The sequence below is a fragment of the Hydra vulgaris genome, chromosome 08 (assembly GCF_038396675.1).
Source record: "Hydra vulgaris chromosome 08, alternate assembly HydraT2T_AEP".
NCBI classification, from domain to species: Eukaryota; Metazoa; Cnidaria; class Hydrozoa; order Anthoathecata; family Hydridae; genus Hydra; species Hydra vulgaris.
In genome coordinates, this window is record NC_088927.1 from 14,757,412 (window position 1) to 14,763,516 (window position 6,105).

The window sequence follows — 6,105 nt, forward strand, 5'->3', positions numbered from 1 at the left end:
TCTATAACTACAAATAACAAAGGTTTTAGGAGGATATTCATCGAGTCCGTTCTCTATACAGTTCAAAACGTAAAAATAATTTGAAGCATTACAAAGGTATTACATAATAGTTTGAAGAATTACAGAGGTCTTATTACAGAGGTAACCAGAATACTTTTTATATATAAAAAAAGTTGATTTAATGTTTAGAACTTGTATCAAATTAAAATCTGGCTACCTCCATAGGATGATGACTCAATTCATTAATCTTTGCGGACTGAATTAAACAAGAAAAAAAATTTATGCAAATTTTTTTTTTTGGTTTTTAATTAATTTAATATTTAGTTAAGATTAAATAAGTGTAATGCAAAAGTTTGATTTTTTATCATAAGCGATTCAAAAAATTTTTAAAACCGTGTGTTTTTAACCCTAAAATTTCCCCTCATAGAAAAAAAAAAACTAAAAAAAATTTTAAATTTTTTTTAATTAGGAACTACTAACCTAATTTCATTAAAAAATATTTAAAAAGATAAAATTGGAAAAAAAAAGAAATGTAAAAATCGATCTTACTACTCAAGCTTTTCAACTGTTTTTTTTCTTGCTTGTTTTTTTTTCTACTTTTTATTTTAAAACTTTTAAACTTTGTGATATTTTAACATATTTATATTGAATGTGTTAGTTTTTGAATCTGTCATAAAAAATCGAAAAAATATTTTAAAGTTTTAATTTTGGCAACCTTACGTCCCACTGTACAATGCCGCTTATTGAGCTCGAGTGCTATATGGCTTGTTCAACCTCAGGCCTCATGGTTCAGAACTCTAATCACTGAGGCACGGGTACACAATTATTTATTTTTACTGCACTTTTACTTAATTTTTTTTTTTTATATTTGCTCTACAGTAACCTTATATTAAAAAAAAAAAAAATTGCTATGTTATCAGTTTGTAAGGTTAGCATAAAATTAAATGATTTAAAATATAATGATACTCTCTAGTCCTTAATACAAGGTGGGAGGGGGACGTTTATTAGTTTTTGGAAAATATTCCCTTCAACCCTAGGCATATTAATAACCCCCGTTTGTTAGTTTTCATCTCAAAACTGAAAAAAAAAGTCGGCCTTGAAAATTTGAAAATAATTATTTCAGTCACCAATAAAAACAAAAGCTTTCAGTGTAAACTGGCTTTAAAATAAGCAACCCAGTAAATCTCGATTTGTCGAAAATGAGCATTTGGTTATTTCTCATCAAAGTATAAAACTTATATTAGCATATTAAATCCTATTGAAAATATGATAAAACAGCTGTTAGAAAATGCGCATTTGACACTAAAATTAATAGTTTGATGCGTGTTTTGTAAAAAATATTAGTTTGGATTTATAAACTGAGATTTTTTATTAAAAATACACATGGCGCTAGGTTGGAAGTTTTCACGAACTGACCGAGATAAATATTATGTAGAAATTAAATGCTTTAGGCTTTGTGTTTTTTAGTCTTATGTGGTCAATATCTTTTGCAGTAATTTATTGATTTATTATTATTTTATTAAATACCCTCTGTAAATGTGTTTAAAAGATAAAAATACATAAAAATTGTTTAAGATAAATAAAGAGAGAATTAAGTAGATCACTTGGGAATGTTTTCTTCAAGAGTATCATTGAAGATTGTTTCCTGTTGCTTTGCATTCCAACATTTGAATTGCCTGTACTAAAATTTGATCAGGAATTATATTTTCTGAAATATTAATTTTCACTTTCTTCTTTTCCTGAATTAAGTTTTTCATATTTATTTTATGGATCTTACATAATTCCTTTATATCATCTAAAAATATATTTTAAAAAAAATATTTTAATGAACAATAGTTAAGCTGAGAATTGATGATTTCAAAAGTTACTTTATTATTTATAATAAACGGATAAATAGGTTTATTTTATTTTGTTGCATGTAAGTCGATATCTTCCGAACTTTTAATAGAGAGTTTAAATAGTTTTGCTATACTTGGAGATATTAAAAATGATTTAACTGCATTTCTTCCAAGTTTATTAAGTCTTTGCATTGTTGACTCTCTATTTTCACAGAGTTCCAGACCATGCGTTAGCGTCGGAACTGCTAAAGATGTATATAATTAAATAATTGAAGACGGATGTACAAACCGGATACCAGATTGAATCAGAGTTTGTACTGTTGTTTGGAAATTTGATACCCTATTGTTAATAATTGTTCTATTGAGTGAGGCAAAAATAGATTTTTGTGTATCCCAAACAAAGCCTAGATGATTAAGTTTTTCATTTGGTATTATTTGATGGTCGTCTAGGGTTATCTTGCAATTAGTTAATTGTCTTTTTTCGGAAAGCAACAGTTCTATTTTGACAGGATTGAGCTTTATGCTGTTTAAGTTATTGTAATTATTACACGTTGTAATCAGCCTTTCAAGACCAAATAAAGTAGAGCTAAGAAGAATGATGTCGTCAGCATAAGCAACAACACCTGTGAAGTTTCCATGTATAGAAGTACCGACAACGTCATCATTTTTTATAGTTTCGAGTAACTTTTTGGTGTATATGTTATACAGGTAGGGGGACAGAATGGATCCTTGTCTCACTCCTTGCTTAAGAGCAAACGAATCTGATTTGAAACCTAGGTAAGAGACAGTTGCGCTGCTTTTGTGGTATAAAGAAGATATAGTGTTAACTATTTGGAGAGGTAAGCTTTTATCAAAGTAAGATTTATCTAAGAGAATGTCCCAGTTGCAGCTGTCCAAAGCTTTTTCAGCATCTAGAGAACATAAATAAATAGGCGAATTATCGTTGTTGTAATGCTTAATTATTTCGCTTGTAACAAATTCAGCATGCAAGGTCGAACTTTTATTATTGAAACCAAATTGAAGGGGATGTGTTTAATGGAATTTTTTTTTCAGTTTAGGCATTTTGATATTTTATTACGTATGAAAGAAAAAATATCCCCCACTCCCCCCGTTCATTAAAATTCCCACCCCCTCTCACCTTCCCTCCTCCCCTGAAAAAAATGTAAAAAAAAATTTTTTTTTTGCCTAACAGGTCTAAATTTTTTTTTACTTACTGACCTTAAATATAGCAGAAAAAATATGTTTGACCCATGGCTTCTCCTTATTTTTTATAAAAAATAGGTTTTGAGTGTAGAACTTAATTGTTTAATTTTTATTCTGCCAAAAACACTATGACCTAAATGCAAGCACTAATCAAGAAAAAAAAAAAAAATGTTTGTATTCACAAGTAAATTACAATATTGACTTTGGGTATCCTATTTTACACGAAAGTCAGTCGTTGTATAGCAAAGTTCAAAACAATCAGTAGGGTGCAGTCCTGGTTTTCTAGTGCAGGTTTTACAACAGTATACAGTTTTTCTTCTACCACCCTGTGTTTTTCTGTCACTGCAGACTAAACAGTCTTTAGCATTATTACTTGGAACTTGTGCAATAAATTGTGGCTTTTGGTTGACGCGTTTATTGTCATCTAATGACAATCGCCTTCCTCTTCATTCTTGAATGTTACGACATCCTCCTGCTAATTGCTCAATGAGGTTTTGTCTGTAGGTTAGGTGTTGAAGTTTGTTTTTACCATTGCCTTCACAAAATTTATTGAATAATACATAACTGTTTAGAACTACAACTTCCAACAACCAGAAAAATATTTCTCTCCACCATTTTAAAGACTCGGTCAACAGCTTCTTTATGTTTCGAATAATTTACAATAACAGCTGGTTTATCAATGTCTATAATACCTTGTTTTGTTCTTTGTTTTTCAACTTCAGTTGTTGAATCATGGAAAGTACTCAGCATCAGAACCTGTCGCCTGTCCTGCCATGCCAAAACCATAACAATGGAAGAGTGTACATATGCAGAAACTTCATACTTCTTTAATTTGAGTTTTTTTATATCTTCAGGTAACTGTTTTCTATTTTTTATTTTTGCCCCTGTAGTTTGCATGTTCATTTTGAGGAGCTCTTGTGCAAGAGGAAAACTAGTTTATAATTTGTCAGTGAGTAAGTGAAAACCACTACCTTGGGCAGCCTCTGAGTAGCTCATCAAAAAGCTCATCACACAAATCATTAATTGCAATGTTACGAGATGGGACAAAATTTTTAGAACAGGAACTTTTCACTTCTGATACAACACTATGCACTTTCCTTGCACGTCTATTCAATTCATTAGATGGAATTGATGGTGGGGATACATCCAATATCCAATGTATCTGAAGAAGTCAAGTTCAAGTTAAAACTGCTGAAGTTCAGCCAATCACCAGAAAAATAATGTTTTATACTTGATTTTTCATTGTTTATTGAATGCTGAGGGCCTACATTCGCTACTTTGAATGGCAATGCTTCAAATGTTGGAGTATCTTGCACTACTTTTATCCATCCTATGTTCAAAGCAGGTCCATTATCATCAATTTCATTAAGTTCAATATCTTCCTTTGACTCTGATATCTCTGAGAATTCAGTCTCAGATTCACTAAAAGTGTATTCACTGTCGTTTTCAGTACTTGTTTCATCCAACGTCTTCAATACTTCTTCAGTTGTATAACGTTTCCTTGCCATTTGTAAATAAGTTTTTATAAAAATTTCCAAGCGTATAAGTAAGGTTAGACGATTAAGAAATGTTACTCAAAATCACTAACTTGAAACCATAATATTGTCAGTTATACCAAGTTAACTGCCCAAGTTAGTTTAAACTGATAATTTTTTCTGTATAAACATCAACATAGTAGATGTCCCGTGGCACGGGAAATTAGACCGCAACTACAATTTCATGACGTCTTGTCACGCGGGACATTGGACTGCAAAGGGTTAAGGACGCGAGAGTATTGTTAAATAAACATTTCGATACATATAAATAGTTGGTAGAGTAGATCGAGGCAAGTTGATCATAGGGGAAAGTTGGTCAACTATATCTCAAAAATATATAGCTAGCTATATCTGAATTTTTAGTAACACAATGCGTAACCAAAAGGTTGTTTAATGACAATCAAGTGTGGTGCATGGGCACTTTTTTTATTTTGCAACAAAAAGTAACTATATACTTTACACAAGTGTTACACAAAATTGTTTTACTCGCTAAGATGATCAAATACTATTTCAATTTTTCTCCTCATTCGGCGATAACTTTAAATCTTAAATAAGAATAAATTTTTTATTTATTCATTATTATTTTTATATTTTTAAACTCATTACTGTAAAGTAATATATAAGTAAACAACTTTACAAATGATAGATACTGTTTCTGTTAACAGCAATTTTATTGAAGATTTTTGTTGTTGTTGATATTATTACAACAGAAATATATATTTATTAAAAGTGTTTCTTAGTATCAACCTATATTTTATTTAATGATGATGAATTTTTTGGGGCTTGGTGATAAAAATAAGTTTGTCTTCTTCTAGTTCCGTTCATATAACCATTTTCTTATAAATTAATATTGTAAATTTATCAAATAAATAAACAAAAAATAAAAAAAATTGACAATGAAAGAAACGGAATACAGACACTTTTTTAATTGGGTATGAAAAAAACAATGATATAAACAAATACGGATACAATTTTGGAAAAAGAAAAAAATAATGGTATTCATTGAAAAAACAATGGCATTCATGAAGAAAATACACCAATTACCCATAGCAAAAGTGAAATAATAGCTAGAAAAAAAAATAACAATTATGATAGATTTAGATAATCTGAACCGAGACCTGCTGCTACAAAAAATTCTTAATTAAGTAGTGTTTTATTTCATTAATCAATTAATTAAGTACAAAACTTGATTTTTTTTTTTGTAGTTATTAAGGTGCTCCGAGAAGTCCTTATGGCTTTATCACAAAACACCGCGGAAGAGCATTTAACTAGAAAGTTTATTGAGCTAGAGCCGGCGTTGAACATTGGACCTCTGGGTTCTGAGCAAGAATTCTAACCACTACGCCACGCCTGCACATTTGATTCATCACTGCAGAACTTCCTTCTCAACAATTATTAAATAATTTTGTTTCGAGAGATCATATTGACTTTTCTTTAAAATTGCAAAAAAATAATAACAATCAAAAATTTCCTGAATGTATATTCAAGTTTAGCTATATTAAGCTAGTATATTCAAGTTTAGCTATATA